This window comes from Dryas octopetala, chromosome 4 (assembly GCF_963921425.1).
Source record: "Dryas octopetala chromosome 4, drDryOcto1.1, whole genome shotgun sequence".
Lineage (NCBI taxonomy): Eukaryota > Viridiplantae > Streptophyta > Magnoliopsida > Rosales > Rosaceae > Dryas > Dryas octopetala.
In genome coordinates, this window is record NC_141369.1 from 2,004,677 (window position 1) to 2,032,454 (window position 27,778).

The 27,778-nt window shown below is 48.8% G+C and overlaps 52 non-coding genes across 52 annotated transcripts; all 52 read left to right on the forward strand.

Moving 5' to 3' along the window:
* Nucleotides 1-197: 197 nt before the first annotated feature.
* Nucleotides 198-316, forward strand: LOC147286070 (5S ribosomal RNA). Its single transcript, XR_015122203.1, has one exon. It is a non-coding gene; the product is annotated as a 5S ribosomal RNA (ribosomal RNA).
* A 418-nt stretch (nt 317-734) lies between these two features.
* Nucleotides 735-853, forward strand: LOC147286071 (5S ribosomal RNA). The gene has a single exon (XR_015122204.1). It is a non-coding gene; the product is annotated as a 5S ribosomal RNA (ribosomal RNA).
* Nucleotides 854-1,271: 418 nt separating this feature from the next.
* Nucleotides 1,272-1,390, forward strand: LOC147286072 (5S ribosomal RNA). Its single transcript, XR_015122205.1, has one exon. It is a non-coding gene; the product is annotated as a 5S ribosomal RNA (ribosomal RNA).
* A 420-nt stretch (nt 1,391-1,810) lies between these two features.
* On the forward strand, nt 1,811-1,929 carry LOC147286073 (5S ribosomal RNA). Its single transcript, XR_015122126.1, has one exon. It is a non-coding gene; the product is annotated as a 5S ribosomal RNA (ribosomal RNA).
* A 423-nt stretch (nt 1,930-2,352) lies between these two features.
* On the forward strand, nt 2,353-2,471 carry LOC147286074 (5S ribosomal RNA). The gene has a single exon (XR_015122206.1). It is a non-coding gene; the product is annotated as a 5S ribosomal RNA (ribosomal RNA).
* A 424-nt stretch (nt 2,472-2,895) lies between these two features.
* Nucleotides 2,896-3,014, forward strand: LOC147286075 (5S ribosomal RNA). Its single transcript, XR_015122207.1, has one exon. It is a non-coding gene; the product is annotated as a 5S ribosomal RNA (ribosomal RNA).
* Nucleotides 3,015-3,433: 419 nt separating this feature from the next.
* Nucleotides 3,434-3,552, forward strand: LOC147286076 (5S ribosomal RNA). Its single transcript, XR_015122208.1, has one exon. It is a non-coding gene; the product is annotated as a 5S ribosomal RNA (ribosomal RNA).
* Nucleotides 3,553-3,971: 419 nt separating this feature from the next.
* LOC147286077 (5S ribosomal RNA) lies at nt 3,972-4,090 on the forward strand. Its single transcript, XR_015122209.1, has one exon. It is a non-coding gene; the product is annotated as a 5S ribosomal RNA (ribosomal RNA).
* A 421-nt stretch (nt 4,091-4,511) lies between these two features.
* On the forward strand, nt 4,512-4,630 carry LOC147286078 (5S ribosomal RNA). The gene has a single exon (XR_015122210.1). It is a non-coding gene; the product is annotated as a 5S ribosomal RNA (ribosomal RNA).
* Nucleotides 4,631-5,052: 422 nt separating this feature from the next.
* LOC147286079 (5S ribosomal RNA) lies at nt 5,053-5,171 on the forward strand. The gene has a single exon (XR_015122139.1). It is a non-coding gene; the product is annotated as a 5S ribosomal RNA (ribosomal RNA).
* A 417-nt stretch (nt 5,172-5,588) lies between these two features.
* Nucleotides 5,589-5,707, forward strand: LOC147286080 (5S ribosomal RNA). Its single transcript, XR_015122211.1, has one exon. It is a non-coding gene; the product is annotated as a 5S ribosomal RNA (ribosomal RNA).
* Nucleotides 5,708-6,120: 413 nt separating this feature from the next.
* On the forward strand, nt 6,121-6,239 carry LOC147286081 (5S ribosomal RNA). The gene has a single exon (XR_015122212.1). It is a non-coding gene; the product is annotated as a 5S ribosomal RNA (ribosomal RNA).
* A 413-nt stretch (nt 6,240-6,652) lies between these two features.
* Nucleotides 6,653-6,771, forward strand: LOC147286082 (5S ribosomal RNA). Its single transcript, XR_015122214.1, has one exon. It is a non-coding gene; the product is annotated as a 5S ribosomal RNA (ribosomal RNA).
* A 420-nt stretch (nt 6,772-7,191) lies between these two features.
* Nucleotides 7,192-7,310, forward strand: LOC147286083 (5S ribosomal RNA). The gene has a single exon (XR_015122215.1). It is a non-coding gene; the product is annotated as a 5S ribosomal RNA (ribosomal RNA).
* Nucleotides 7,311-7,730: 420 nt separating this feature from the next.
* On the forward strand, nt 7,731-7,849 carry LOC147286084 (5S ribosomal RNA). The gene has a single exon (XR_015122120.1). It is a non-coding gene; the product is annotated as a 5S ribosomal RNA (ribosomal RNA).
* A 419-nt stretch (nt 7,850-8,268) lies between these two features.
* On the forward strand, nt 8,269-8,387 carry LOC147286085 (5S ribosomal RNA). Its single transcript, XR_015122216.1, has one exon. It is a non-coding gene; the product is annotated as a 5S ribosomal RNA (ribosomal RNA).
* Nucleotides 8,388-8,807: 420 nt separating this feature from the next.
* LOC147286086 (5S ribosomal RNA) lies at nt 8,808-8,926 on the forward strand. The gene has a single exon (XR_015122123.1). It is a non-coding gene; the product is annotated as a 5S ribosomal RNA (ribosomal RNA).
* A 419-nt stretch (nt 8,927-9,345) lies between these two features.
* On the forward strand, nt 9,346-9,464 carry LOC147286087 (5S ribosomal RNA). The gene has a single exon (XR_015122136.1). It is a non-coding gene; the product is annotated as a 5S ribosomal RNA (ribosomal RNA).
* A 420-nt stretch (nt 9,465-9,884) lies between these two features.
* Nucleotides 9,885-10,003, forward strand: LOC147286088 (5S ribosomal RNA). Its single transcript, XR_015122217.1, has one exon. It is a non-coding gene; the product is annotated as a 5S ribosomal RNA (ribosomal RNA).
* Nucleotides 10,004-10,423: 420 nt separating this feature from the next.
* On the forward strand, nt 10,424-10,542 carry LOC147286089 (5S ribosomal RNA). Its single transcript, XR_015122218.1, has one exon. It is a non-coding gene; the product is annotated as a 5S ribosomal RNA (ribosomal RNA).
* Nucleotides 10,543-10,959: 417 nt separating this feature from the next.
* Nucleotides 10,960-11,078, forward strand: LOC147286090 (5S ribosomal RNA). Its single transcript, XR_015122219.1, has one exon. It is a non-coding gene; the product is annotated as a 5S ribosomal RNA (ribosomal RNA).
* A 420-nt stretch (nt 11,079-11,498) lies between these two features.
* Nucleotides 11,499-11,617, forward strand: LOC147286091 (5S ribosomal RNA). Its single transcript, XR_015122220.1, has one exon. It is a non-coding gene; the product is annotated as a 5S ribosomal RNA (ribosomal RNA).
* Nucleotides 11,618-12,036: 419 nt separating this feature from the next.
* On the forward strand, nt 12,037-12,155 carry LOC147286092 (5S ribosomal RNA). The gene has a single exon (XR_015122221.1). It is a non-coding gene; the product is annotated as a 5S ribosomal RNA (ribosomal RNA).
* A 418-nt stretch (nt 12,156-12,573) lies between these two features.
* LOC147286093 (5S ribosomal RNA) lies at nt 12,574-12,692 on the forward strand. Its single transcript, XR_015122222.1, has one exon. It is a non-coding gene; the product is annotated as a 5S ribosomal RNA (ribosomal RNA).
* A 418-nt stretch (nt 12,693-13,110) lies between these two features.
* On the forward strand, nt 13,111-13,229 carry LOC147286094 (5S ribosomal RNA). Its single transcript, XR_015122223.1, has one exon. It is a non-coding gene; the product is annotated as a 5S ribosomal RNA (ribosomal RNA).
* A 418-nt stretch (nt 13,230-13,647) lies between these two features.
* Nucleotides 13,648-13,766, forward strand: LOC147286095 (5S ribosomal RNA). Its single transcript, XR_015122225.1, has one exon. It is a non-coding gene; the product is annotated as a 5S ribosomal RNA (ribosomal RNA).
* Nucleotides 13,767-14,186: 420 nt separating this feature from the next.
* On the forward strand, nt 14,187-14,305 carry LOC147286096 (5S ribosomal RNA). Its single transcript, XR_015122226.1, has one exon. It is a non-coding gene; the product is annotated as a 5S ribosomal RNA (ribosomal RNA).
* Nucleotides 14,306-14,724: 419 nt separating this feature from the next.
* LOC147286097 (5S ribosomal RNA) lies at nt 14,725-14,843 on the forward strand. The gene has a single exon (XR_015122117.1). It is a non-coding gene; the product is annotated as a 5S ribosomal RNA (ribosomal RNA).
* Nucleotides 14,844-15,262: 419 nt separating this feature from the next.
* On the forward strand, nt 15,263-15,381 carry LOC147286098 (5S ribosomal RNA). Its single transcript, XR_015122124.1, has one exon. It is a non-coding gene; the product is annotated as a 5S ribosomal RNA (ribosomal RNA).
* Nucleotides 15,382-15,800: 419 nt separating this feature from the next.
* Nucleotides 15,801-15,919, forward strand: LOC147286099 (5S ribosomal RNA). The gene has a single exon (XR_015122227.1). It is a non-coding gene; the product is annotated as a 5S ribosomal RNA (ribosomal RNA).
* A 417-nt stretch (nt 15,920-16,336) lies between these two features.
* LOC147286100 (5S ribosomal RNA) lies at nt 16,337-16,455 on the forward strand. The gene has a single exon (XR_015122125.1). It is a non-coding gene; the product is annotated as a 5S ribosomal RNA (ribosomal RNA).
* Nucleotides 16,456-16,867: 412 nt separating this feature from the next.
* Nucleotides 16,868-16,986, forward strand: LOC147286101 (5S ribosomal RNA). Its single transcript, XR_015122128.1, has one exon. It is a non-coding gene; the product is annotated as a 5S ribosomal RNA (ribosomal RNA).
* A 414-nt stretch (nt 16,987-17,400) lies between these two features.
* LOC147286102 (5S ribosomal RNA) lies at nt 17,401-17,519 on the forward strand. Its single transcript, XR_015122118.1, has one exon. It is a non-coding gene; the product is annotated as a 5S ribosomal RNA (ribosomal RNA).
* A 417-nt stretch (nt 17,520-17,936) lies between these two features.
* LOC147286103 (5S ribosomal RNA) lies at nt 17,937-18,055 on the forward strand. Its single transcript, XR_015122129.1, has one exon. It is a non-coding gene; the product is annotated as a 5S ribosomal RNA (ribosomal RNA).
* A 413-nt stretch (nt 18,056-18,468) lies between these two features.
* Nucleotides 18,469-18,587, forward strand: LOC147286104 (5S ribosomal RNA). Its single transcript, XR_015122228.1, has one exon. It is a non-coding gene; the product is annotated as a 5S ribosomal RNA (ribosomal RNA).
* Nucleotides 18,588-19,003: 416 nt separating this feature from the next.
* Nucleotides 19,004-19,122, forward strand: LOC147286105 (5S ribosomal RNA). Its single transcript, XR_015122229.1, has one exon. It is a non-coding gene; the product is annotated as a 5S ribosomal RNA (ribosomal RNA).
* Nucleotides 19,123-19,540: 418 nt separating this feature from the next.
* On the forward strand, nt 19,541-19,659 carry LOC147286106 (5S ribosomal RNA). The gene has a single exon (XR_015122230.1). It is a non-coding gene; the product is annotated as a 5S ribosomal RNA (ribosomal RNA).
* Nucleotides 19,660-20,077: 418 nt separating this feature from the next.
* On the forward strand, nt 20,078-20,196 carry LOC147286107 (5S ribosomal RNA). The gene has a single exon (XR_015122231.1). It is a non-coding gene; the product is annotated as a 5S ribosomal RNA (ribosomal RNA).
* Nucleotides 20,197-20,614: 418 nt separating this feature from the next.
* On the forward strand, nt 20,615-20,733 carry LOC147286108 (5S ribosomal RNA). Its single transcript, XR_015122232.1, has one exon. It is a non-coding gene; the product is annotated as a 5S ribosomal RNA (ribosomal RNA).
* Nucleotides 20,734-21,153: 420 nt separating this feature from the next.
* Nucleotides 21,154-21,272, forward strand: LOC147286109 (5S ribosomal RNA). Its single transcript, XR_015122130.1, has one exon. It is a non-coding gene; the product is annotated as a 5S ribosomal RNA (ribosomal RNA).
* Nucleotides 21,273-21,686: 414 nt separating this feature from the next.
* On the forward strand, nt 21,687-21,805 carry LOC147286110 (5S ribosomal RNA). The gene has a single exon (XR_015122119.1). It is a non-coding gene; the product is annotated as a 5S ribosomal RNA (ribosomal RNA).
* A 416-nt stretch (nt 21,806-22,221) lies between these two features.
* Nucleotides 22,222-22,340, forward strand: LOC147286111 (5S ribosomal RNA). The gene has a single exon (XR_015122132.1). It is a non-coding gene; the product is annotated as a 5S ribosomal RNA (ribosomal RNA).
* A 413-nt stretch (nt 22,341-22,753) lies between these two features.
* Nucleotides 22,754-22,872, forward strand: LOC147286112 (5S ribosomal RNA). The gene has a single exon (XR_015122233.1). It is a non-coding gene; the product is annotated as a 5S ribosomal RNA (ribosomal RNA).
* Nucleotides 22,873-23,288: 416 nt separating this feature from the next.
* Nucleotides 23,289-23,407, forward strand: LOC147286113 (5S ribosomal RNA). The gene has a single exon (XR_015122234.1). It is a non-coding gene; the product is annotated as a 5S ribosomal RNA (ribosomal RNA).
* Nucleotides 23,408-23,825: 418 nt separating this feature from the next.
* LOC147286114 (5S ribosomal RNA) lies at nt 23,826-23,944 on the forward strand. Its single transcript, XR_015122236.1, has one exon. It is a non-coding gene; the product is annotated as a 5S ribosomal RNA (ribosomal RNA).
* A 418-nt stretch (nt 23,945-24,362) lies between these two features.
* Nucleotides 24,363-24,481, forward strand: LOC147286115 (5S ribosomal RNA). The gene has a single exon (XR_015122237.1). It is a non-coding gene; the product is annotated as a 5S ribosomal RNA (ribosomal RNA).
* A 418-nt stretch (nt 24,482-24,899) lies between these two features.
* LOC147286116 (5S ribosomal RNA) lies at nt 24,900-25,018 on the forward strand. Its single transcript, XR_015122238.1, has one exon. It is a non-coding gene; the product is annotated as a 5S ribosomal RNA (ribosomal RNA).
* Nucleotides 25,019-25,438: 420 nt separating this feature from the next.
* Nucleotides 25,439-25,557, forward strand: LOC147286117 (5S ribosomal RNA). Its single transcript, XR_015122133.1, has one exon. It is a non-coding gene; the product is annotated as a 5S ribosomal RNA (ribosomal RNA).
* A 414-nt stretch (nt 25,558-25,971) lies between these two features.
* On the forward strand, nt 25,972-26,090 carry LOC147286118 (5S ribosomal RNA). The gene has a single exon (XR_015122121.1). It is a non-coding gene; the product is annotated as a 5S ribosomal RNA (ribosomal RNA).
* Nucleotides 26,091-26,506: 416 nt separating this feature from the next.
* LOC147286119 (5S ribosomal RNA) lies at nt 26,507-26,625 on the forward strand. Its single transcript, XR_015122134.1, has one exon. It is a non-coding gene; the product is annotated as a 5S ribosomal RNA (ribosomal RNA).
* Nucleotides 26,626-27,038: 413 nt separating this feature from the next.
* On the forward strand, nt 27,039-27,157 carry LOC147286120 (5S ribosomal RNA). The gene has a single exon (XR_015122239.1). It is a non-coding gene; the product is annotated as a 5S ribosomal RNA (ribosomal RNA).
* Nucleotides 27,158-27,574: 417 nt separating this feature from the next.
* Nucleotides 27,575-27,693, forward strand: LOC147286121 (5S ribosomal RNA). The gene has a single exon (XR_015122240.1). It is a non-coding gene; the product is annotated as a 5S ribosomal RNA (ribosomal RNA).
* Nucleotides 27,694-27,778: the final 85 nt, after the last annotated feature.

The following is a 27,778-nucleotide window of genomic DNA, read 5'->3' on the forward strand; positions in this document are numbered from 1 at the left end:
TTTAATTGTCATTTCTCTTTTTCTGAAGGTCGTTGGCGTACGAAAATGGCCTTAAGATATTCTGTTTCGGATCCCGCGGCATCGGTCGAAGTGGTGGCGCTCCATCTTACGCAGAGGCTCCTGCAAAATGGGGCCGTATCTATGCCTCTCGCGGCATGGCGGAAACCTTTATATACGGTGACGACGTATAAGCTTACGGGTGCGATCATACCAGCACTAATGCACCGGATCCCATCAGAACTCCGCAGTTAAGCGTGCTTGGGCGAGAGTAGTACTAGGATGGGTGACCTCCTGGGAAGTCCTCGTGTTGCACCCCTATCTTTTTGCATTTTTGGCTTCCAAGCTGTTGCCTGTTTCTTTATTTTATCCCCAGGGCGGAGGGGGGGCGCGTAGGACGGACGACGAAGCCACAGGCGGTGAGGTAAGGCAGATTTTGGTCAAATAAGACCGTTTACTAGGCCGAATTAGCGTTTTTTGTTTTTTTTTTTTTTTTTTTCGGATGTTTGGGCAATTTTGTAATTTTCATCTATTGCGCGCTTTAATTGTCATTTCTCTTTTTCTGAAGGTCGTTGGCGTACGAAAATGGCCTTAAGATATTCTGTTTCGGATCCCGCGGCATCGGTCGAAGTGGTGGCGCTCCATCTTACGCAGAGGCTCCTGCAAAATGGGGCCGTATCTATGCCTCTCGCGGCATGGCGGAAACCTTTATATACGGTGACGACGTATAAGCTTACGGGTGCGATCATACCAGCACTAATGCACCGGATCCCATCAGAACTCCGCAGTTAAGCGTGCTTGGGCGAGAGTAGTACTAGGATGGGTGACCTCCTGGGAAGTCCTCGTGTTGCACCCCTATCTTTTTGCATTTTTGGCTTCCAAGCTGTTGCCTGTTTCTTTATTTTATCCCCAGGGCGGAGGGGGGGCGCGTAGGACGGACGACGAAGCCACAGGCGGTGAGGTAAGGCAGATTTTGGTCAAATAAGACCGTTTACTAGGCCGAATTAGCGTTTTTTGTTTTTTTTTTTTTTTTTTTCGGATGTTTGGGCAATTTTGTAATTTTCATCTATTGCGCGCTTTAATTGTCATTTCTCTTTTTCTGAAGGTCGTTGGCGTACGAAAATGGCCTTAAGATATTCTGTTTCGGATCCCGCGGCATCGGTCGAAGTGGTGGCGCTCCATCTTACGCAGAGGCTCCTGCAAAATGGGGCCGTATCTATGCCTCTCGCGGCATGGCGGAAACCTTTATATACGGTGACGACGTATAAGCTTACGGGTGCGATCATACCAGCACTAATGCACCGGATCCCATCAGAACTCCGCAGTTAAGCGTGCTTGGGCGAGAGTAGTACTAGGATGGGTGACCTCCTGGGAAGTCCTCGTGTTGCACCCCTATCTTTTTGCATTTTTGGCTTCCAAGCTGTTGCCTGTTTCTTTATTTTATCCCCAGGGCGGAGGGGGGGCGCGTAGGACGGACGACGAAGCCACAGGCGGTGAGGTAAGGCAGATTTTGGTCAAATAAGACCGTTTACTAGGCCGAATTAGCGTTTTTTGTTTTTTTTTTTTTTTTTTTTTCGGATGTTTGGGCAATTTTGTAATTTTCATCTATTGCGCGCTTTAATTGTCATTTCTCTTTTTCTGAAGGTCGTTGGCGTACGAAAATGGCCTTAAGATATTCTGTTTCGGATCCCGCGGCATCGGTCGAAGTGGTGGCGCTCCATCTTACGCAGAGGCTCCTGCAAAATGGGGCCGTATCTATGCCTCTCGCGGCATGGCGGAAACCTTTATATACGGTGACGACGTATAAGCTTACGGGTGCGATCATACCAGCACTAATGCACCGGATCCCATCAGAACTCCGCGGTTAAGCGTGCTTGGGCGAGAGTAGTACTAGGATGGGTGACCTCCTGGGAAGTCCTCGTGTTGCACCCCTATCTTTTTGCATTTTTGGCTTCCAAGCTGTTGCCTGTTTCTTTATTTTATCCCCAGGGCGGAGGGGGGGCGCGTAGGACGGACGACGAAGCCACAGGCGGTGAGGTAAGGCAGATTTTGGTCAAATAAGACCGTTTACTAGGCCGAATTAGCGTTTTTTGTTTTTTTTTTTTTTTTTTTTTTTTCGGATGTTTGGGCAATTTTGTAATTTTCATCTATTGCGCGCTTTAATTGTCATTTCTCTTTTTCTGAAGGTCGTTGGCGTACGAAAATGGCCTTAAGATATTCTGTTTCGGATCCCGCGGCATCGGTCGAAGTGGTGGCGCTCCATCTTACGCAGAGGCTCCTGCAAAATGGGGCCGTATCTATGCCTCTCGCGGCATGGCGGAAACCTTTATATACGGTGACGACGTATAAGCTTACGGGTGCGATCATACCAGCACTAATGCACCGGATCCCATCAGAACTCCGCAGTTAAGCGTGCTTGGGCGAGAGTAGTACTAGGATGGGTGACCTCCTGGGAAGTCCTCGTGTTGCACCCCTATCTTTTTGCATTTTTGGCTTCCAAGCTGTTGCCTGTTTCTTTATTTTATCCCCAGGGCGGAGGGGGGGCGCGTAGGACGGACGACGAAGCCACAGGCGGTGAGGTAAGGCAGATTTTGGTCAAATAAGACCGTTTACTAGGCCGAATTAGCGTTTTTTGTTTTTTTTTTGTTTTTTTTTTTTTTCGGATGTTTGGGCAATTTTGTAATTTTCATCTATTGCGCGCTTTAATTGTCATTTCTCTTTTTCTGAAGGTCGTTGGCGTACGAAAATGGCCTTAAGATATTCTATTTCGGATCCCGCGGCATCGGTCGAAGTGGTGGCGCTCCATCTTACGCAGAGGCTCCTGCAAAATGGGGCCGTATCTATGCCTCTCGCGGCATGGCGGAAACCTTTATATACGGTGACGACGTATAAGCTTACGGGTGCGATCATACCAGCACTAATGCACCGGATCCCATCAGAACTCCGCAGTTAAGCGTGCTTGGGCGAGAGTAGTACTAGGATGGGTGACCTCCTGGGAAGTCCTCGTGTTGCACCCCTATCTTTTTGCATTTTTGGCTTCCAAGCTGTTGCCTGTTTCTTTATTTTATCCCCAGGGCGGAGGGGGGGCGCGTAGGACGGACGACGAAGCCACAGGCGGTGAGGTAAGGCAGATTTTGGTCAAATAAGACCGTTTACTAGGCCGAATTAGCGTTTTTTGTTTTTTTTTTGTTTTTTTTTCGGATGTTTGGGCAATTTTGTAATTTTCATCTATTGCGCGCTTTAATTGTCATTTCTCTTTTTCTGAAGGTCGTTGGCGTACGAAAATGGCCTTAAGATATTCTGTTTCGGATCCCGCGGCATCGGTCGAAGTGGTGGCGCTCCATCTTACGCAGAGGCTCCTGCAAAATGGGGCCGTATCTATGCCTCTCGCGGCATGGCGGAAACCTTTATATACGGTGACGACGTATAAGCTTACGGGTGCGATCATACCAGCACTAATGCACCGGATCCCATCAGAACTCCGCAGTTAAGCGTGCTTGGGCGAGAGTAGTACTAGGATGGGTGACCTCCTGGGAAGTCCTCGTGTTGCACCCCTATCTTTTTGCATTTTTGGCTTCCAAGCTGTTGCCTGTTTCTTTATTTTATCCCCAGGGCGGAGGGGGGGCGCGTAGGACGGACGACGAAGCCACAGGCGGTGAGGTAAGGCAGATTTTGGTCAAATAAGACCGTTTACTAGGCCGAATTAGCGTTTTTTGTTTTTTGTTTTTTTTTTTTTCGGATGTTTGGGCAATTTTGTAATTTTCATCTATTGCGCGCTTTAATTGTCATTTCTCTTTTTCTGAAGGTCGTTGGCGTACGAAAATGGCCTTAAGATATTCTGTTTCGGATCCCGCGGCATCGGTCGAAGTGGTGGCGCTCCATCTTACGCAGAGGCTCCTGCAAAATGGGGCCGTATCTATGCCTCTCGCGGCATGGCGGAAACCTTTATATACGGTGACGACGTATAAGCTTACGGGTGCGATCATACCAGCACTAATGCACCGGATCCCATCAGAACTCCGCAGTTAAGCGTGCTTGGGCGAGAGTAGTACTAGGATGGGTGACCTCCTGGGAAGTCCTCGTGTTGCACCCCTATCTTTTTGCATTTTTGGCTTCCAAGCTGTTGCCTGTTTCTTTATTTTATCCCCAGGGCGGAGGGGGGGCGCGTAGGACGGACGACGAAGCCACAGGCGGTGAGGTAAGGCAGATTTTGGTCAAATAAGACCGTTTACTAGGCCGAATTAGCGTTTTTTGTTTTGTTTTTTTTTTTTTTTTTCGGATGTTTGGGCAATTTTGTAATTTTCATCTATTGCGCGCTTTAATTGTCATTTCTCTTTTTCTGAAGGTCGTTGGCGTACGAAAATGGCCTTAAGATATTCTGTTTCGGATCCCGCGGCATCGGTCGAAGTGGTGGCGCTCCATCTTACGCAGAGGCTCCTGCAAAATGGGGCCGTATCTATGCCTCTCGCGGCATGGCGGAAACCTTTATATACGGTGACGACGTATAAGCTTACGGGTGCGATCATACCAGCACTAATGCACCGGATCCCATCAGAACTCCGCAGTTAAGCGTGCTTGGGCGAGAGTAGTACTAGGATGGGTGACCTCCTGGGAAGTCCTCGTGTTGCACCCCTATCTTTTTGCATTTTTGGCTTCCAAGCTGTTGCCTGTTTCTTTATTTTATCCCCAGGGCGGAGGGGGGGCGCGTAGGACGGACGACGAAGCCACAGGCGGTGAGGTAAGGCAGATTTTGGTCAAATAAGACCGTTTACTAGGCCGAATTAGCGTTTTTTGTTTTTTTTTTTTTTTTTTTTTTTCGGATGTTTGGGCAATTTTGTAATTTTCATCTATTGCGCGCTTTAATTGTCATTTCTCTTTTTCTGAAGGTCGTTGGCGTACGAAAATGGCCTTAAGATATTCTGTTTCGGATCCCGCGGCATCGGTCGAAGTGGTGGCGCTCCATCTTACGCAGAGGCTCCTGCAAAATGGGGCCGTATCTATGCCTCTCGCGGCATGGCGGAAACCTTTATATACGGTGACGACGTATAAGCTTACGGGTGCGATCATACCAGCACTAATGCACCGGATACCATCAGAACTCCGCAGTTAAGCGTGCTTGGGCGAGAGTAGTTCTAGGATGGGTGACCTCCTGGGAAGTCCTTGTGTTGCACCCCTATCTTTTTGCATTTTTGGCTTCCAAGCTGTTGCCTGTTTCTTTATTTTATCCCCAGGGCGGAGGGGGGGCGCGTAGGACGGACGACGAAGCCACAGGCGGTGAGGTAAGGCAGATTTTGGTCAAATAAGACCGTTTACTAGGCCGAATTAGCGTTTTTTGTTTTTTGTTTTTTTTTTTCGGATGTTTGGGCAATTTTGTAATTTTCATCTATTGCGCGCTTTAATTGTCATTTCTCTTTTTCTGAAGGTCGTTGGCGTACGAAAATGGCCTTAAGATATTCTGTTTCGGATCCCGCGGCATCGGTCGAAGTGGTGGCGCTCCATCTTACGCAGAGGCTCCCTCAAAATGGGGCCGTATCTATGCCTCTCGCGGCATGGCGGAAACCTTTATATACGGTGACGACGTATAAGCTTACGGGTGCGATCATACCAGCACTAATGCACCGGATCCCATCAGAACTCCGCAGTTAAGCGTGCTTGGGCGAGAGTAGTACTAGGATGGGTGACCTCCTGGGAAGTCCTCGTGTTGCACCCCTATCTTTTTGCATTTTTGGCTTCCAAGCTGTTGCCTGTTTCTTTATTTTATCCCCAGGGCGGAGGGGGGGCGCGTAGGACGGACGACGAAGCCACAGGCGGTGAGGTAAGGCAGATTTTGGTCAAATAAGACCGTTTACTAGGCCGAATTAGCGTTTTTTGTTTTTTTTTTTTTTCGGATGTTTGGGCAATTTTGTAATTTTCATCTATTGCGCGCTTTAATTGTCATTTCTCTTTTTCTGAAGGTCGTTGGCGTACGAAAATGGCCTTAAGATATTCTGTTTCGGATCCCGCGGCATCGGTCGAAGTGGTGGCGCTCCATCTTACGCAGAGGCTCCTGCAAAATGGGGCCGTATCTATGCCTCTCGCGGCATGGCGGAAACCTTTATATACGGTGACGACGTATAAGCTTACGGGTGCGATCATACCAGCACTAATGCACCGGATCCCATCAGAACTCCGCAGTTAAGCGTGCTTGGGCGAGAGTAGTACTAGGATGGGTGACCTCCTGGGAAGTCCTCGTGTTGCACCCCTATCTTTTTGCATTTTTGGCTTCCAAGCTGTTGCCTGTTTCTTTATTTTATCCCCAGGGCGGAGGGGGGGCGCGTAGGACGGACGACGAAGCCACAGGCGGTGAGGTAAGGCAGATTTTGGTCAAATAAGACCGTTTACTAGGCCGAATTAGCGTTTTTTGTTTTTTTTTTTTTTCGGATGTTTGGGCAATTTTGTAATTTTCATCTATTGCGCGCTTTAATTGTCATTTCTCTTTTTCTGAAGGTCGTTGGCGTACGAAAATGGCCTTAAGATATTCTGTTTCGGATCCCGCGGCATCGGTCGAAGTGGTGGCGCTCCATCTTACGCAGAGGCTCCTGCAAAATGGGGCCGTATCTATGCCTCTCGCGGCATGGCGGAAACCTTTATATACGGTGACGACGTATAAGCTTACGGGTGCGATCATACCAGCACTAATGCACCGGATCCCATCAGAACTCCGCAGTTAAGCGTGCTTGGGCGAGAGTAGTACTAGGATGGGTGACCTCCTGGGAAGTCCTCGTGTTGCACCCCTATCTTTTTGCATTTTTGGCTTCCAAGCTGTTGCCTGTTTCTTTATTTTATCCCCAGGGCGGAGGGGGGGCGCGTAGGACGGACGACGAAGCCACAGGCGGTGAGGTAAGGCAGATTTTGGTCAAATAAGACCGTTTACTAGGCCGAATTAGCGTTTTTTGTTTTTTGTTTTTTTTTTTTTTCGGATGTTTGGGCAATTTTGTAATTTTCATCTATTGCGCGCTTTAATTGTCATTTCTCTTTTTCTGAAGGTCGTTGGCGTACGAAAATGGCCTTAAGATATTCTGTTTCGGATCCCGCGGCATCGGTCGAAGTGGTGGCGCTCCATCTTACGCAGAGGCTCCTGCAAAATGGGGCCGTATCTATGCCTCTCGCGGCATGGCGGAAACCTTTATATATGGTGACGACGTATAAGCTTACGGGTGCGATCATACCAGCACTAATGCACCGGATCCCATCAGAACTCCGCAGTTAAGCGTGCTTGGGCGAGAGTAGTACTAGGATGGGTGACCTCCTGGGAAGTCCTCGTGTTGCACCCCTATCTTTTTGCATTTTTGGCTTCCAAGCTGTTGCCTGTTTCTTTATTTTATCCCCAGGGCGGAGGGGGGGCGCGTAGGACGGACGACGAAGCCACAGGCGGTGAGGTAAGGCAGATTTTGGTCAAATAAGACCGTTTACTAGGCCGAATTAGCGTTTTTTTTTTTTTTTTTTTTTTTTTTTTCGGATGTTTGGGCAATTTTGTAATTTTCATCTATTGCGCGCTTTAATTGTCATTTCTCTTTTTCTGAAGGTCGTTGGCGTACGAAAATGGCCTTAAGATATTCTGTTTCGGATCCCGCGGCATCGGTCGAAGTGGTGGCGCTCCATCTTACGCAGAGGCTCCTGCAAAATGGGGCCGTATCTATGCCTCTCGCGGCATGGCGGAAACCTTTATATACGGTGACGACGTATAAGCTTACGGGTGCGATCATACCAGCACTAATGCACCGGATCCCATCAGAACTCCGCAGTTAAGCGTGCTTGGGCGAGAGTAGTACTAGGGTGGGTGACCTCCTGGGAAGTCCTCGTGTTGCACCCCTATCTTTTTGCATTTTTGGCTTCCAAGCTGTTGCCTGTTTCTTTATTTTATCCCCAGGGCGGAGGGGGGGCGCGTAGGACGGACGACGAAGCCACAGGCGGTGAGGTAAGGCAGATTTTGGTCAAATAAGACCGTTTACTAGGCCGAATTAGCGTTTTTTGTTTTTTGTTTTTTTTTTTTTCGGATGTTTGGGCAATTTTGTAATTTTCATCTATTGCGCGCTTTAATTGTCATTTCTCTTTTTCTGAAGGTCGTTGGCGTACGAAAATGGCCTTAAGATATTCTGTTTCGGATCCCGCGGCATCGGTCGAAGTGGTGGCGCTCCATCTTACGCAGAGGCTCCTGCAAAATGGGGCCGTATCTATGCCTCTCGCGGCATGGCGGAAACCTTTATATACGGTGACGACGTATAAGCTTACGGGTGCGATCATACCAGCACTAATGCACCGGATCCCATCAGAACTCCGCAGTTAAGCGTGCTTGGGCGAGAGTAGTACTAGGATGGGTGACCTCCTGGGAAGTCCTCGTGTTGCACCCCTATCTTTTTGCATTTTTGGCTTCCAAGCTGTTGCCTGTTTCTTTATTTTATCCCCAGGGCGGAGGGGGGGCGCGTAGGACGGACGACGAAGCCACAGGCGGTGAGGTAAGGCAGATTTTGGTCAAATAAGACCGTTTACTAGGCCGAATTAGCGTTTTTTGTTTTTTGTTTTTTTTTTTTTTCGGATGTTTGGGCAATTTTGTAATTTTCATCTATTGCGCGCTTTAATTGTCATTTCTCTTTTTCTGAAGGTCGTTGGCGTACGAAAATGGCCTTAAGATATTCTGTTTCGGATCCCGCGGCATCGGTCGAAGTGGTGGCGCTCCATCTTACGCAGAGGCTCCTGCAAAATGGGGCCGTATCTATGCCTCTCGCGGCATGGCGGAAACCTTTATATACGGTGACGACGTATAAGCTTACGGGTGCGATCATACCAGCACTAATGCACCGGATCCCATCAGAACTCCGCAGGTAAGCGTGCTTGGGCGAGAGTAGTACTAGGATGGGTGACCTCCTGGGAAGTCCTCGTGTTGCACCCCTATCTTTTTGCATTTTTGGCTTCCAAGCTGTTGCCTGTTTCTTTATTTTATCCCCAGGGCGGAGGAGGGGCGCGTAGGACGGACGACGAAGCCACAGGCGGTGAGGTAAGGCAGATTTTGGTCAAATAAGACCGTTTACTAGGCCGAATTAGCGTTTTTTGTTTTTTGTTTTTTTTTTTTTCGGATGTTTGGGCAATTTTGTAATTTTCATCTATTGCGCGCTTTAATTGTCATTTCTCTTTTTCTGAAGGTCGTTGGCGTACGAAAATGGCCTTAAGATATTCTGTTTCGGATCCCGCGGCATCGGTCGAAGTGGTGGCGCTCCATCTTACGCAGAGGCTCCTGCAAAATGGGGCCGTATCTATGCCTCTCGCGGCATGGCGGAAACCTTTATATACGGTGACGACGTATAAGCTTACGGGTGCGATCATACCAGCACTAATGCACCGGATCCCATCAAAACTCCGCAGTTAAGCGTGCTTGGGCGAGAGTAGTACTAGGATGGGTGACCTCCTGGGAAGTCCTCGTGTTGCACCCCTATCTTTTTGCATTTTTGGCTTCCAAGCTGTTGCCTGTTTCTTTATTTTATCCCCAGGGCGGAGGGGGGGCGCGTAGGACGGACGACGAAGCCACAGGCGGTGAGGTAAGGCAGATTTTGGTCAAATAAGACCGTTTACTAGGCCGAATTAGCGTTTTTTGTTTTTTGTTTTTTTTTTTTTTCGGATGTTTGGGCAATTTTGTAATTTTCATCTATTGCGCGCTTTAATTGTCATTTCTCTTTTTCTGAAGGTCGTTGGCGTACGAAAATGGCCTTAAGATATTCTGTTTCGGATCCCGCGGCATCGGTCGAAGTGGTGGCGCTCCATCTTACGCAGAGGCTCCTGCAAAATGGGGCCGTATCTATGCCTCTCGCGGCATGGCGGAAACCTTTATATACGGTGACGACGTATAAGCTTACGGGTGCGATCATACCAGCACTAATGCACCGGATCCCATCAGAACTCCGCAGTTAAGCGTGCTTGGGCGAGAGTAGTACTAGGATGGGTGACCTCCTGGGAAGTCCTCGTGTTGCACCCCTATCTTTTTGCATTTTTGGCTTCCAAGCTGTTGCCTGTTTCTTTATTTTATCCCCAGGGCGGAGGGGGGGCGCGTAGGACGGACGACGAAGCCACAGGCGGTGAGGTAAGGCAGATTTTGGTCAAATAAGACCGTTTACTAGGCCGAATTAGCGTTTTTTGTTTTTTGTTTTTTTTTTTTTTCGGATGTTTGGGCAATTTTGTAATTTTCATCTATTGCGCGCTTTAATTGTCATTTCTCTTTTTCTGAGGGTCGTTGGCGTACGAAAATGGCCTTAAGATATTCTGTTTCGGATCCCGCGGCATCGGTCGAAGTGGTGGCGCTCCATCTTACGCAGAGGCTCCTGCAAAATGGGGCCGTATCTATGCCTCTCGCGGCATGGCGGAAACCTTTATATACGGTGACGACGTATAAGCTTACGGGTGCGATCATACCAGCACTAATGCACCGGATCCCATCAGAACTCCGCAGTTAAGCGTGCTTGGGCGAGAGTAGTACTAGGATGGGTGACCTCCTGGGAAGTCCTCGTGTTGCACCCCTATCTTTTTGCATTTTTGGCTTCCAAGCTGTTGCCTGTTTCTTTATTTTATCCCCAGGGCGGAGGGGGGGCGCGTAGGACGGACGACGAAGCCACAGGCGGTGAGGTAAGGCAGATTTTGGTCAAATAAGACCGTTTACTAGGCCGAATTAGCGTTTTTTGTTTTTTTTTTTTTTTTTTCGGATGTTTGGGCAATTTTGTAATTTTCATCTATTGCGCGCTTTAATTGTCATTTCTCTTTTTCTGAAGGTCGTTGGCGTACGAAAATGGCCTTAAGATATTCTGTTTCGGATCCCGCGGCATCGGTCGAAGTGGTGGCGCTCCATCTTACGCAGAGGCTCCTGCAAAATGGGGCCGTATCTATGCCTCTCGCGGCATGGCGGAAACCTTTATATACGGTGACGACGTATAAGCTTACGGGTGCGATCATACCAGCACTAATGCACCGGATCCCATCAGAACTCCGCAGTTAAGCGTGCTTGGGCGAGAGTAGTACTAGGATGGGTGACCTCCTGGGAAGTCCTCGTGTTGCACCCCTATCTTTTTGCATTTTTGGCTTCCAAGCTGTTGCCTGTTTCTTTATTTTATCCCCAGGGCGGAGGGGGGGCGCGTAGGACGGACGACGAAGCCACAGGCGGTGAGGTAAGGCAGATTTTGGTCAAATAAGACCGTTTACTAGGCCGAATTAGCGTTTTTTGTTTTTTTTTTTTTTTTTTTTTCGGATGTTTGTGCAATTTTGTAATTTTCATCTATTGCGCGCTTTAATTGTCATTTCTCTTTTTCTGAAGGTCGTTGGCGTACGAAAATGGCCTTAAGATATTCTGTTTCGGATCCCGCGGCATCGGTCGAAGTGGTGGCGCTCCATCTTACGCAGAGGCTCCTGCAAAATGGGGCCGTATCTATGCCTCTCGCGGCATGGCGGAAACCTTTATATACGGTGACGACGTATAAGCTTACGGGTGCGATCATACCAGCACTAATGCACCGGATCCCATCAGAACTCCGCAGTTAAGCGTGCTTGGGCGAGAGTAGTACTAGGATGGGTGACCTCCTGGGAAGTCCTCGTGTTGCACCCCTATCTTTTTGCATTTTTGGCTTCCAAGCTGTTGCCTGTTTCTTTATTTTATCCCCAGGGCGGAGGGGGGGCGCGTAGGACGGACGACGAAGCCACAGGCGGTGAGGTAAGGCAGATTTTGGTCAAATAAGACCGTTTACTAGGCCGAATTAGCGTTTTTTGTTTTTTTTTTTTTTTTTTTTCGGATGTTTGGGCAATTTTGTAATTTTCATCTATTGCGCGCTTTAATTGTCATTTCTCTTTTTCTGAAGGTCGTTGGCGTACGAAAATGGCCTTAAGATATTCTGTTTCGGATCCCGCGGCATCGGTCGAAGTGGTGGCGCTCCATCTTACGCAGAGGCTCCTGCAAAATGGGGCCGTATCTATGCCTCTCGCGGCATGGCGGAAACCTTTATATACGGTGACGACGTATAAGCTTACGGGTGCGATCATACCAGCACTAATGCACCGGATCCCATCAGAACTCCGCAGTTAAGCGTGCTTGGGCGAGAGTAGTACTAGGATGGGTGACCTCCTGGGAAGTCCTCGTGTTGCACCCCTATCTTTTTGCATTTTTGGCTTCCAAGCTGTTGCCTGTTTCTTTATTTTATCCCCAGGGCGGAGGGGGGGCGCGTAGGACGGACGACGAAGCCACAGGCGGTGAGGTAAGGCAGATTTTGGTCAAATAAGACCGTTTACTAGGCCGAATTAGCGTTTTTTGTTTTTTGTTTTTTTTTTTTCGGATGTTTGGGCAATTTTGTAATTTTCATCTATTGCGCGCTTTAATTGTCATTTCTCTTTTTCTGAAGGTCGTTGGCGTACGAAAATGGCCTTAAGATATTCTGTTTCGGATCCCGCGGCATCGGTCGAAGTGGTGGCGCTCCATCTTACGCAGAGGCTCCTGCAAAATGGGGCCGTATCTATGCCTCTCGCGGCATGGCGGAAACCTTTATATACGGTGACGACGTATAAGCTTACGGGTGCGATCATACCAGCACTAATGCACCGGATCCCATCAGAACTCCGCAGTTAAGCGTGCTTGGGCGAGAGTAGTACTAGGATGGGTGACCTCCTGGGAAGTCCTCGTGTTGCACCCCTATCTTTTTGCATTTTTGGCTTCCAAGCTGTTGCCTGTTTCTTTATTTTATCCCCAGGGCGGAGGGGGGGCGCGTAGGACGGACGACGAAGCCACAGGCGGTGAGGTAAGGCAGATTTTGGTCAAATAAGACCGTTTACTAGGCCGAATTAGCGTTTTTTGTTTTTTGTTTTTTTTTTTTCGGATGTTTGGGCAATTTTGTAATTTTCATCTATTGCGCGCTTTAATTGTCATTTCTCTTTTTCTGAAGGTCGTTGGCGTACGAAAATGGCCTTAAGATATTCTGTTTCGGATCCCGCGGCATCGGTCGAAGTGGTGGCGCTCCATCTTACGCAGAGGCTCCTGCAAAATGGGGCCGTATCTATGCCTCTCGCGGCATGGCGGAAACCTTTATATACGGTGACGACGTATAAGCTTACGGGTGCGATCATACCAGCACTAATGCACCGGATCCCATCAGAACTCCGCAGTTAAGCGTGCTTGGGCGAGAGTAGTACTAGGATGGGTGACCTCCTGGGAAGTCCTCGTGTTGCACCCCTATCTTTTTGCATTTTTGGCTTCCAAGCTGTTGCCTGTTTCTTTATTTTATCCCCAGGGCGGAGGGGGGGCGCGTAGGACGGACGACGAAGCCACAGGCGGTGAGGTAAGGCAGATTTTGGTCAAATAAGACCGTTTACTAGGCCGAATTAGCGTTTTTTGTTTTTTGTTTTTTTTTTTTCGGATGTTTGGGCAATTTTGTAATTTTCATCTATTGCGCGCTTTAATTGTCATTTCTCTTTTTCTGAAGGTCGTTGGCGTACGAAAATGGCCTTAAGATATTCTGTTTCGGATCCCGCGGCATCGGTCGAAGTGGTGGCGCTCCATCTTACGCAGAGGCTCCTGCAAAATGGGGCCGTATCTATGCCTCTCGCGGCATGGCGGAAACCTTTATATACGGTGACGACGTATAAGCTTACGGGTGCGATCATACCAGCACTAATGCACCGGATCCCATCAGAACTCCGCAGTTAAGCGTGCTTGGGCGAGAGTAGTACTAGGATGGGTGACCTCCTGGGAAGTCCTCGTGTTGCACCCCTATCTTTTTGCATTTTTGGCTTCCAAGCTGTTGCCTGTTTCTTTATTTTATCCCCAGGGCGGAGGGGGGGCGCGTAGGACGGACGACGAAGCCACAGGCGGTGAGGTAAGGCAGATTTTGGTCAAATAAGACCGTTTACTAGGCCGAATTAGCGTTTTTTGTTTTTTTTTTTTTTTTTTTTTCGGATGTTTGGGCAATTTTGTAATTTTCATCTATTGCGCGCTTTAATTGTCATTTCTCTTTTTCTGAAGGTCGTTGGCGTACGAAAATGGCCTTAAGATATTCTGTTTCGGATCCCGCGGCATCGGTCGAAGTGGTGGCGCTCCATCTTACGCAGAGGCTCCTGCAAAATGGGGCCGTATCTATGCCTCTCGCGGCATGGCGGAAACCTTTATATACGGTGACGACGTATAAGCTTACGGGTGCGATCATACCAGCACTAATGCACCGGATCCCATCAGAACTCCGCAGTTAAGCGTGCTTGGGCGAGAGTAGTACTAGGATGGGTGACCTCCTGGGAAGTCCTCGTGTTGCACCCCTATCTTTTTGCATTTTTGGCTTCCAAGCTGTTGCCTGTTTCTTTATTTTATCCCCAGGGCGGAGGGGGGGCGCGTAGGACGGACGACGAAGCCACAGGCGGTGAGGTAAGGCAGATTTTGGTCAAATAAGACCGTTTACTAGGCCGAATTAGCGTTTTTTGTTTTTTTTTTTTTTTTTTTTCGGATGTTTGGGCAATTTTGTAATTTTCATCTATTGCGCGCTTTAATTGTCATTTCTCTTTTTCTGAAGGTCGTTGGCGTACGAAAATGGCCTTAAGATATTCTGTTTCGGATCCCGCGGCATCGGTCGAAGTGGTGGCGCTCCATCTTACGCAGAGGCTCCTGCAAAATGGGGCCGTATCTATGCCTCTCGCGGCATGGCGGAAACCTTTATATACGGTGACGACGTATAAGCTTACGGGTGCGATCATACCAGCACTAATGCACCGGATCCCATCAGAACTCCGCAGTTAAGCGTGCTCGGGCGAGAGTAGTACTAGGATGGGTGACCTCCTGGGAAGTCCTCGTGTTGCACCCCTATCTTTTTGCATTTTTGGCTTCCAAGCTGTTGCCTGTTTCTTTATTTTATCCCCAGGGCGGAGGGGGGGCGCGTAGGACGGACGACGAAGCCACAGGCGGTGAGGTAAGGCAGATTTTGGTCAAATAAGACCGTTTACTAGGCCGAATTAGCGTTTTTTGTTTTTTGTTTTTTTTTTTTTCGGATGTTTGGGCAATTTTGTAATTTTCATCTATTGCGCGCTTTAATTGTCATTTCTCTTTTTCTGAAGGTCGTTGGCGTACGAAAATGGCCTTAAGATATTCTGTTTCGGATCCCGCGGCATCGGTCGAAGTGGTGGCGCTCCATCTTACGCAGAGGCTCCTGCAAAATGGGGCCGTATCTATGCCTCTCGCGGCATGGCGGAAACCTTTATATACGGTGACGACGTATAAGCTTACGGGTGCGATCATACCAGCACTAATGCACCGGATCCCATCAGAACTCCGCAGGTAAGCGTGCTTGGGCGAGAGTAGTACTAGGATGGGTGACCTCCTGGGAAGTCCTCGTGTTGCACCCCTATCTTTTTGCATTTTTGGCTTCCAAGCTGTTGCCTGTTTCTTTATTTTATCCCCAGGGCGGAGGAGGGGCGCGTAGGACGGACGACGAAGCCACAGGCGGTGAGGTAAGGCAGATTTTGGTCAAATAAGACCGTTTACTAGGCCGAATTAGCGTTTTTTGTTTTTTGTTTTTTTTTTTTTCGGATGTTTGGGCAATTTTGTAATTTTCATCTATTGCGCGCTTTAATTGTCATTTCTCTTTTTCTGAAGGTCGTTGGCGTACGAAAATGGCCTTAAGATATTCTGTTTCGGATCCCGCGGCATCGGTCGAAGTGGTGGCGCTCCATCTTACGCAGAGGCTCCTGCAAAATGGGGCCGTATCTATGCCTCTCGCGGCATGGCGGAAACCTTTATATACGGTGACGACGTATAAGCTTACGGGTGCGATCATACCAGCACTAATGCACCGGATCCCATCAGAACTCCGCAGTTAAGCGTGCTTGGGCGAGAGTAGTACTAGGATGGGTGACCTCCTGGGAAGTCCTCGTGTTGCACCCCTATCTTTTTGCATTTTTGGCTTCCAAGCTGTTGCCTGTTTCTTTATTTTATCCCCAGGGCGGAGGGGGGGCGCGTAGGACGGACGACGAAGCCACAGGCGGTGAGGTAAGGCAGATTTTGGTCAAATAAGACCGTTTACTAGGCCGAATTAGCGTTTTTTGTTTTTTTTTTTTTTTTTTCGGATGTTTGGGCAATTTTGTAATTTTCATCTATTGCGCGCTTTAATTGTCATTTCTCTTTTTCTGAAGGTCGTTGGCGTACGAAAATGGCCTTAAGATATTCTGTTTCGGATCCCGCGGCATCGGTCGAAGTGGTGGCGCTCCATCTTACGCAGAGGCTCCTGCAAAATGGGGCCGTATCTATGCCTCTCGCGGCATGGCGGAAACCTTTATATACGGTGACGACGTATAAGCTTACGAGTGCGATCATACCAGCACTAATGCACCGGATCCCATCAGAACTCCGCAGTTAAGCGTGCCTGGGCGAGAGTAGTACTAGGATGGGTGACCTCCTGGGAAGTCCTCGTGTTGCACCCCTATCTTTTTGCATTTTTGGCTTCCAAGCTGTTGCCTGTTTCTTTATTTTATCCCCAGGGCGGAGGGGGGGCGCGTAGGACGGACGACGAAGCCACAGGCGGTGAGGTAAGGCAGATTTTGGTCAAATAAGACCGTTTACTAGGCCGAATTAGCGTTTTTTGTTTTTTTTTTTTTCGGATGTTTGGGCAATTTTGTAATTTTCATCTATTGCGCGCTTTAATTGTCATTTCTCTTTTTCTGAAGGTCGTTGGCGTACGAAAATGGCCTTAAGATATTTTGTTTCGGATCCCGCGGCATCGGTCGAAGTGGTGGCGCTCCATCTTACGCAGAGGCTCCTGCAAAATGGGGCCGTATCTATGCCTCTCGCGGCATGGCGGAAACCTTTATATACGGTGACGACGTATAAGCTTACGGGTGCGATCATACCAGCACTAATGCACCGGATCCCATCAGAACCCCGCAGTTAAGCGTGCCTGGGCGAGAGTAGTACTAGGATGGGTGACCTCCTGGGAAGTCCTCGTGTTGCACCCCTATCTTTTTGCATTTTTGGCTTCCAAGCTGTTGCCTGTTTCTTTATTTTATCCCCAGGGCGGAGGGGGGGCGCGTAGGACGGACGACGAAGCCACAGGCGGTGAGGTAAGGCAGATTTTGGTCAAATAAGACCGTTTACTAGGCCGAATTAGCGTTTTTTATTTTTTTTTTTTTTTCGGATGTTTGGGCAATTTTGTAATTTTCATCTATTGCGCGCTTTAATTGTCATTTCTCTTTTTCTGAAGGTCGTTGGCGTACGAAAATGGCCTTAAGATATTCTGTTTCGGATCCCGCGGCATCGGTCGAAGTGGTGGCGCTCCATCTTACGCAGAGGCTCCTGCAAAATGGGGCCGTATCTATGCCTCTCGCGGCATGGCGGAAACCTTTATATACGGTGACGACGTATAAGCTTACGGGTGCGATCATACCAGCACTAATGCACCGGATCCCATCAGAACTCCGCAGTTAAGCGTGCTTGGGCGAGAGTAGTACTAGTATGGGTGACCTCCTGGGAAGTCCTCGTGTTGCACCCCTATCTTTTTGCATTTTTGGCTTCCAAGCTGTTGCCTGTTTCTTTATTTTATCCCCAGGGCGGAGGGGGGGCGCGTAGGACGGACGACGAAGCCACAGGCGGTGAGGTAAGGCAGATTTTGGTCAAATAAGACCGTTTACTAGGCCGAATTAGCGTTTTTTGTTTTTTTTTTTTTTTTTTCGGATGTTTGGGCAATTTTGTAATTTTCATCTATTGCGCGCTTTAATTGTCATTTCTCTTTTTCTGAAGGTCGTTGGCGTACGAAAATGGCCTTAAGATATTCTGTTTCGGATCCCGCGGCATCGGTCGAAGTGGTGGCGCTCCATCTTACGCAGAGGCTCCTGCAAAATGGGGCCGTATCTATGCCTCTCGCGGCATGGCGGAAACCTTTATATACGGTGACGACGTATAAGCTTACGGGTGCGATCATACCAGCACTAATGCACCGGATCCCATCAGAACCCCGCAGTTAAGCGTGCCTGGGCGAGAGTAGTACTAGGATGGGTGACCTCCTGGGAAGTCCTCGTGTTGCACCCCTATCTTTTTGCATTTTTGGCTTCCAAGCTGTTGCCTGTTTCTTTATTTTATCCCCAGGGCGGAGGGGGGGCGCGTAGGACGGACGACGAAGCCACAGGCGGTGAGGTAAGGCAGATTTTGGTCAAATAAGACCGTTTACTAGGCCGAATTAGCGTTTTTTGTTTTTTTTTTTTTTCGGATGTTTGGGCAATTTTGTAATTTTCATCTATTGCGCGCTTTAATTGTCATTTCTCTTTTTCTGAAGGTCGTTGGCGTACGAAAATGGCCTTAAGATATTCTGTTTCGGATCCCGCGGCATCGGTCGAAGTGGTGGCGCTCCATCTTACGCAGAGGCTCCTGCAAAATGGGGCCGTATCTATGCCTCTCGCGGCATGGCGGAAACCTTTATATACGGTGACGACGTATAAGCTTACGGGTGCGATCATACCAGCACTAATGCACCGGATCCCATCAGAACTCCGCAGTTAAGCGTGCTTGGGCGAGAGTAGTACTAGGATGGGTGACCTCCTGGGAAGTCCTCGTGTTGCACCCCTATCTTTTTGCATTTTTGGCTTCCAAGCTGTTGCCTGTTTCTTTATTTTATCCCCAGGGCGGAGGGGGGGCGCGTAGGACGGACGACGAAGCCACAGGCGGTGAGGTAAGGCAGATTTTGGTCAAATAAGACCGTTTACTAGGCCGAATTAGCGTTTTTTGTTTTTTTTTTTTTTTTTCGGATGTTTGGGCAATTTTGTAATTTTCATCTATTGCGCGCTTTAATTGTCATTTCTCTTTTTCTGAAGGTCGTTGGCGTACGAAAATGGCCTTAAGATATTCTGTTTCGGATCCCGCGGCATCGGTCGAAGTGGTGGCGCTCCATCTTACGCAGAGGCTCCTGCAAAATGGGGCCGTATCTATGCCTCTCGCGGCATGGCGGAAACCTTTATATACGGTGACGACGTATAAGCTTACGGGTGCGATCATACCAGCACTAATGCACCGGATCCCATCAGAACTCCGCAGTTAAGCGTGCTTGGGCGAGAGTAGTACTAGGATGGGTGACCTCCTGGGAAGTCCTCGTGTTGCACCCCTATCTTTTTGCATTTTTGGCTTCCAAGCTGTTGCCTGTTTCTTTATTTTATCCCCAGGGCGGAGGGGGGGCGCGTAGGACGGACGACGAAGCCACAGGCGGTGAGGTAAGGCAGATTTTGGTCAAATAAGACCGTTTACTAGGCCGAATTAGCGTTTTTTGTTTTTTGTTTTTTTTTTTTCGGATGTTTGGGCAATTTTGTAATTTTCATCTATTGCGCGCTTTAATTGTCATTTCTCTTTTTCTGAAGGTCGTTGGCGTACGAAAATGGCCTTAAGATATTCTGTTTCGGATCCCGCGGCATCGGTCGAAGTGGTGGCGCTCCATCTTACGCAGAGGCTCCTGCAAAATGGGGCCGTATCTATGCCTCTCGCGGCATGGCGGAAACCTTTATATACGGTGACGACGTATAAGCTTACGGGTGCGATCATACCAGCACTAATGCACCGGATCCCATCAGAACTCCGCAGTTAAGCGTGCTTGGGCGAGAGTAGTACTAGGATGGGTGACCTCCTGGGAAGTCCTCGTGTTGCACCCCTATCTTTTTGCATTTTTGGCTTCCAAGCTGTTGCCTGTTTCTTTATTTTATCCCCAGGGCGGAGGGGGGGCGCGTAGGACGGACGACGAAGCCACAGGCGGTGAGGTAAGGCAGATTTTGGTCAAATAAGACCGTTTACTAGGCCGAATTAGCGTTTTTTGTTTTTTGTGTTTTTTTTTTCGGATGTTTGGGCAATTTTGTAATTTTCATCTATTGCGCGCTTTAATTGTCATTTCTCTTTTTCTGAAGGTCGTTGGCGTACGAAAATGGCCTTAAGATATTCTGTTTCGGATCCCGCGGCATCGGTCGAAGTGGTGGCGCTCCATCTTACGCAGAGGCTCCTGCAAAATGGGGCCGTATCTATGCCTCTCGCGGCATGGCGGAAACCTTTATATACGGTGACGACGTATAAGCTTACGGGTGCGATCATACCAGCACTAATGCACCGGATCCCATCAGAACTCCGCAGTTAAGCGTGCTTGGGCGAGAGTAGTACTAGGATGGGTGACCTCCTGGGAAGTCCTCGTGTTGCACCCCTATCTTTTTGCATTTTTGGCTTCCAAGCTGTTGCCTGTTTCTTTATTTTATCCCCAGGGCGGAGGGGGGGCGCGTAGGACGGACGACGAAGCCACAGGCGGTGAGGTAAGGCAGATTTTGGTCAAATAAGACCGTTTACTAGGCCGAATTAGCGTTTTTTGTTTTTTGTTTTTTTTTTTTCGGATGTTTGGGCAATTTTGTAATTTTCATCTATTGCGCGCTTTAATTGTCATTTCTCTTTTTCTGAAGGTCGTTGGCGTACGAAAATGGCCTTAAGATATTCTGTTTCGGATCCCGCGGCATCGGTCGAAGTGGTGGCGCTCCATCTTACGCAGAGGCTCCTGCAAAATGGGGCCGTATCTATGCCTCTCGCGGCATGGCGGAAACCTTTATATACGGTGACGACGTATAAGCTTACGGGTGCGATCATACCAGCACTAATGCACCGGATCCCATCAGAACTCCGCAGTTAAGCGTGCTTGGGCGAGAGTAGTACTAGGATGGGTGACCTCCTGGGAAGTCCTCGTGTTGCACCCCTATCTTTTTGCATTTTTGGCTTCCAAGCTGTTGCCTGTTTCTTTATTTTATCCCCAGGGCGGAGGGGGGGCGCGTAGGACGGACGACGAAGCCACAGGCGGTGAGGTAAGGCAGATTTTGGTCAAATAAGACCGTTTACTAGGCCGAATTAGCGTTTTTTGTTTTTTGTTTTTTTTTTTTTTCGGATGTTTGGGCAATTTTGTAATTTTCATCTATTGCGCGCTTTAATTGTCATTTCTCTTTTTCTGAAGGTCGTTGGCGTACGAAAATGGCCTTAAGATATTTTGTTTCGGATCCCGCGGCATCGGTCGAAGTGGTGGCGCTCCATCTTACGCAGAGGCTCCTGCAAAATGGGGCCGTATCTATGCCTCTCGCGGCATGGCGGAAACCTTTATATACGGTGACGACGTATAAGCTTACGGGTGCGATCATACCAGCACTAATGCACCGGATCCCATCAGAACCCCGCAGTTAAGCGTGCCTGGGCGAGAGTAGTACTAGGATGGGTGACCTCCTGGGAAGTCCTCGTGTTGCACCCCTATCTTTTTGCATTTTTGGCTTCCAAGCTGTTGCCTGTTTCTTTATTTTATCCCCAGGGCGGAGGGGGGGCGCGTAGGACGGACGACGAAGCCACAGGCGGTGAGGTAAGGCAGATTTTGGTCAAATAAGACCGTTTACTAGGCCGAATTAGCGTTTTTTATTTTTTTTTTTTTTTCGGATGTTTGGGCAATTTTGTAATTTTCATCTATTGCGCGCTTTAATTGTCATTTCTCTTTTTCTGAAGGTCGTTGGCGTACGAAAATGGCCTTAAGATATTCTGTTTCGGATCCCGCGGCATCGGTCGAAGTGGTGGCGCTCCATCTTACGCAGAGGCTCCTGCAAAATGGGGCCGTATCTATGCCTCTCGCGGCATGGCGGAAACCTTTATATACGGTGACGACGTATAAGCTTACGGGTGCGATCATACCAGCACTAATGCACCGGATCCCATCAGAACTCCGCAGTTAAGCGTGCTTGGGCGAGAGTAGTACTAGTATGGGTGACCTCCTGGGAAGTCCTCGTGTTGCACCCCTATCTTTTTGCATTTTTGGCTTCCAAGCTGTTGCCTGTTTCTTTATTTTATCCCCAGGGCGGAGGGGGGGCGCGTAGGACGGACGACGAAGCCACAGGCGGTGAGGTAAGGCAGATTTTGGTCAAATAAGACCGTTTACTAGGCCGAATTAGCGTTTTTTGTTTTTTTTTTTTTTTTTCGGATGTTTGGGCAATTTTGTAATTTTCATTTATTGCGCGCTTTAATTGTCATTTCTCTTTTTCTGAAGGTCGTTGGCGTACGAAAATGGCCTTAAGATATTCTGTTTCGGATCCCGCGGCATCGGTCGAAGTGGTGGCGCTCCATCTTACGCAGAGGCTCCTGCAAAATGGGGCCGTATCTATGCCTCTCGCGGCATGGCGGAAACCTTTATATACGGTGACGACGTATAAGCTTACGGGTGCGATCATACCAGCACTAATGCACCGGATCCCATCAGAACCCCGCAGTTAAGCGTGCCTGGGCGAGAGTAGTACTAGGATGGGTGACCTCCTGGGAAGTCCTCGTGTTGCACCCCTATCTTTTTGCATTTTTGGCTTCCAAGCTGTTGCCTGTTTCTTTATTTTATCCCCAGGGCGGAGGGGGGGCGCGTAGGACGGACGACGAAGCCACAGGCGGTGAGGTAAGGCAGATTTTGGTCAAATAAGACCGTTTACTAGGCCGAATTAGCGTTTTTTGTTTTTTTTTTTTTTCGGATGTTTGGGCAATTTTGTAATTTTCATCTATTGCGCGCTTTAATTGTCATTTCTCTTTTTCTGAAGGTCGTTGGCGTACGAAAATGGCCTTAAGATATTCTGTTTCGGATCCCGCGGCATCGGTCGAAGTGGTGGCGCTCCATCTTACGCAGAGGCTCCTGCAAAATGGGGCCGTATCTATGCCTCTCGCGGCATGGCGGAAACCTTTATATACGGTGACGACGTATAAGCTTACGGGTGCGATCATACCAGCACTAATGCACCGGATCCCATCAGAACTCCGCAGTTAAGCGTGCTTGGGCGAGAGTAGTACTAGGATGGGTGACCTCCTGGGAAGTCCTCGTGTTGCACCCCTATCTTTTTGCATTTTTGGCTTCCAAGCTGTTGCCTGTTTCTTTATTTTATCCCCAGGGCGGAGGGGGGGCGCGTAGGACGGACGACGAAGCCACAGGCGGTGAGGTAAGGCAGATTTTGGTCAAATAAGACCGTTTACTAGGCCGAATTAGCGTTTTTTGTTTTTTTTTTTTTTTTTCGGATGTTTGGGCAATTTTGTAATTTTCATCTATTGCGCGCTTTAATTGTCATTTCTCTTTTTCTGAAGGTCGTTGGCGTACGAAAATGGCCTTAAGATATTCTGTTTCGGATCCCGCGGCATCGGTCGAAGTGGTGGCGCTCCATCTTACGCAGAGGCTCCTGCAAAATGGGGCCGTATCTATGCCTCTCGCGGCATGGCGGAAACCTTTATATACGGTGACGACGTATAAGCTTACGGGTGCGATCATACCAGCACTAATGCACCGGATCCCATCAGAACTCCGCAGTTAAGCGTGCTTGGGCGAGAGTAGTACTAGGATGGGTGACCTCCTGGGAAGTCCTCGTGTTGCACCCCTATCTTTTTGCATTTTTGGCTTCCAAGCTGTTGCCTGTTTCTTTATTTTATCCCCAGGGCGGAGGGGGGGCGCGTAGGACGGACGACGAAGCCACAGGCGGTGAGGTAAGGCAGATTTTGGTCAAATAAGACCGTTTACTAGGCCGAATTAGCGTTTTTTGTTTTTTGTTTTTTTTTTTTCGGATGTTTGGGCAATTTTGTAATTTTCATCTATTGCGCGCTTTAATTGTCATTTCTCTTTTTCTGAAGGTCGTTGGCGTACGAAAATGGCCTTAAGATATTCTGTTTCGGATCCCGCGGCATCGGTCGAAGTGGTGGCGCTCCATCTTACGCAGAGGCTCCTGCAAAATGGGGCCGTATCTATGCCTCTCGCGGCATGGCGGAAACCTTTATATACGGTGACGACGTATAAGCTTACGGGTGCGATCATACCAGCACTAATGCACCGGATCCCATCAGAACTCCGCAGTTAAGCGTGCTTGGGCGAGAGTAGTACTAGGATGGGTGACCTCCTGGGAAGTCCTCGTGTTGCACCCCTATCTTTTTGCATTTTTGGCTTCCAAGCTGTTGCCTGTTTCTTTATTTTATCCCCAGGGCGGAGGGGGGGCGCGTAGGACGGACGACGAAGCCACAGGCGGTGAGGTAAGGCAGATTTTGGTCAAATAAGACCGTTTACTAGGCCGAATTAGCGTTTTTTGTTTTTTGTGTTTTTTTTTTCGGATGTTTGGGCAATTTTGTAATTTTCATCTATTGCGCGCTTTAATTGTCATTTCTCTTTTTCTGAAGGTCGTTGGCGTACGAAAATGGCCTTAAGATATTCTGTTTCGGATCCCGCGGCATCGGTCGAAGTGGTGGCGCTCCATCTTACGCAGAGGCTCCTGCAAAATGGGGCCGTATCTATGCCTCTCGCGGCATGGCGGAAACCTTTATATACGGTGACGACGTATAAGCTTACGGGTGCGATCATACCAGCACTAATGCACCGGATCCCATCAGAACTCCGCAGTTAAGCGTGCTTGGGCGAGAGTAGTACTAGGATGGGTGACCTCCTGGGAAGTCCTCGTGTTGCACCCCTATCTTTTTGCATTTTTGGCTTCCAAGCTGTTGCCTGTTTCTTTATTTTATCCCCAGGGCGGAGGGGGGGCGCGTAGGACGGACGACGAAGCCACAGGCGGTGAGGTAAGGCAGATTTTGGTCAAATAAGACCGTTTACTAGGCCGAATTAGCGTTTTTTGTTTTTTGTTTTTTTTTTTTCGGATGTTTGGGCAATTTTGTAATTTTCATCTATTGCGCGCTTTAATTGTCATTTCTCTTTTTCTGAAGGTCGTTGGCGTACGAAAATGGCCTTAAGATATTCTGTTTCGGATCCCGCGGCATCGGTCGAAGTGGTGGCGCTCCATCTTACGCAGAGGCTCCTGCAAAATGGGGCCGTATCTATGCCTCTCGCGGCATGGCGGAAACCTTTATATACGGTGACGACGTATAAGCTTACGGGTGCGATCATACCAGCACTAATGCACCGGATCCCATCAGAACTCCGCAGTTAAGCGTGCTTGGGCGAGAGTAGTACTAGGATGGGTGACCTCCTGGGAAGTCCTCGTGTTGCACCCCTATCTTTTTGCATTTTTGGCTTCCAAGCTGTTGCCTGTTTCTTTATTTTATCCCCAGGGCGGAGGGGGGGCGCGTAGGACGGACGACGAAGCCACAGGCGGTGAGGTAAGGCAGATTTTGGTCAAATAAGACCGTTTACTAGGCCGAATTAGCGTTTTTTGTTTTTTGTTTTTTTTTTTTTTCGGATGTTTGGGCAATTTTGTAATTTTCATCTATTGCGCGCTTTAATTGTCATTTCTCTTTTTCTGAAGGTCGTTGGCGTACGAAAATGGCCTTAAGATATTTTGTTTCGGATCCCGCGGCATCGGTCGAAGTGGTGGCGCTCCATCTTACGCAGAGGCTCCTGCAAAATGGGGCCGTATCTATGCCTCTCGCGGCATGGCGGAAACCTTTATATACGGTGACGACGTATAAGCTTACGGGTGCGATCATACCAGCACTAATGCACCGGATCCCATCAGAACCCCGCAGTTAAGCGTGCCTGGGCGAGAGTAGTACTAGGATGGGTGACCTCCTGGGAAGTCCTCGTGTTGCACCCCTATCTTTTTGCATTTTTGGCTTCCAAGCTGTTGCCTGTTTCTTTATTTTATCCCCAGGGCGGAGGGGGGGCGCGTAGGACGGACGACGAAGCCACAGGCGGTGAGGTAAGGCAGATTTTGGTCAAATAAGACCGTTTACTAGGCCGAATTAGCGTTTTTTATTTTTTTTTTTTTTTCGGATGTTTGGGCAATTTTGTAATTTTCATCTATTGCGCGCTTTAATTGTCATTTCTCTTTTTCTGAAGGTCGTTGGCGTACGAAAATGGCCTTAAGATATTCTGTTTCGGATCCCGCGGCATCGGTCGAAGTGGTGGCGCTCCATCTTACGCAGAGGCTCCTGCAAAATGGGGCCGTATCTATGCCTCTCGCGGCATGGCGGAAACCTTTATATACGGTGACGACGTATAAGCTTACGGGTGCGATCATACCAGCACTAATGCACCGGATCCCATCAGAACTCCGCAGTTAAGCGTGCTTGGGCGAGAGTAGTACTAGTATGGGTGACCTCCTGGGAAGTCCTCGTGTTGCACCCCTATCTTTTTGCATTTTTGGCTTCCAAGCTGTTGCCTGTTTCTTTATTTTATCCCCAGGGCGGAGGGGGGGCGCGTAGGACGGACGACGAAGCCACAGGCGGTGAGGTAAGGCAGATTTTGGTCAAATAAGACCGTTTACTAGGCCGAATTAGCGTTTTTTGTTTTTTTTTTTTTTTTTCGGATGTTTGGGCAATTTTGTAATTTTCATTTATTGCGCGCTTTAATTGTCATTTCTCTTTTTCTGAAGGTCGTTGGCGTACGAAAATGGCCTTAAGATATTCTGTTTCGGATCCCGCGGCATCGGTCGAAGTGGTGGCGCTCCATCTTACGCAGAGGCTCCTGCAAAATGGGGCCGTATCTATGCCTCTCGCGGCATGGCGGAAACCTTTATATACGGTGACGACGTATAAGCTTACGGGTGCGATCATACCAGCACTAATGCACCGGATCCCATCAGAACCCCGCAGTTAAGCGTGCCTGGGCGAGAGTAGTACTAGGATGGGTGACCTCCTGGGAAGTCCTCGTGTTGCACCCCTATCTTTTTGCATTTTTGGCTTCCAAGCTGTTGCCTGTTTCTTTATTTTATCCCCAGGGCGGAGGGGGGGCGCGTAGGACGGACGACGAAGCCACAGGCGGTGAGGTAAGGCAGATTTTGGTCAAATAAGACCGTTTACTAGGCCGAATTAGCGTTTTTTGTTTTTTTTTTTTTTCGGATGTTTGGGCAATTTTGTAATTTTCATCTATTGCGCGCTTTAATTGTCATTTCTCTTTTTCTGAAGGTCGTTGGCGTACGAAAATGGCCTTAAGATATTCTGTTTCGGATCCCGCGGCATCGGTCGAAGTGGTGGCGCTCCATCTTACGCAGAGGCTCCTGCAAAATGGGGCCGTATCTATGCCTCTCGCGGCATGGCGGAAACCTTTATATACGGTGACGACGTATAAGCTTACGGGTGCGATCATACCAGCACTAATGCACCGGATCCCATCAGAACTCCGCAGTTAAGCGTGCTTGGGCGAGAGTAGTACTAGGATGGGTGACCTCCTGGGAAGTCCTCGTGTTGCACCCCTATCTTTTTGCATTTTTGGCTTCCAAGCTGTTGCCTGTTTCTTTATTTTATCCCCAGGGCGGAGGGGGGGCGCGTAGGACGGACGACGAAGCCACAGGCGGTGAGGTAAGGCAGATTTTGGTCAAATAAGACCGTTTACTAGGCCGAATTAGCGTTTTTTGTTTTTTTTTTTTTTTTTTCGGATGTTTGGGCAATTTTGTAATTTTCATCTATTGCGCGCTTTAATTGTCATTTCTCTTTTTCTGAAGGTCGTTGGCGTACGAAAATGGCCTTAAGATATTCTGTTTCGGATCCCGCGGCATCGGTCGAAGTGGTGGCGCTCCATCTTACGCAGAGGCTCCTGCAAAATGGGGCCGTATCTATGCCTCTCGCGGCATGGCGGAAACCTTTATATACGGTGACGACGTATAAGCTTACGGGTGCGATCATACCAGCACTAATGCACCGGATCCCATCAGAACTCCGCAGTTAAGCGTGCTTGGGCGAGAGTAGTACTAGGATGGGTGACCTCCTGGGAAGTCCTCGTGTTGCACCCCTATCTTTTTGCATTTTTGGCTTCCAAGCTGTTGCCTGTTTCTTTATTTTATCCCCAGGGCGGAGGGGGGGCGCGTAGGACGGACG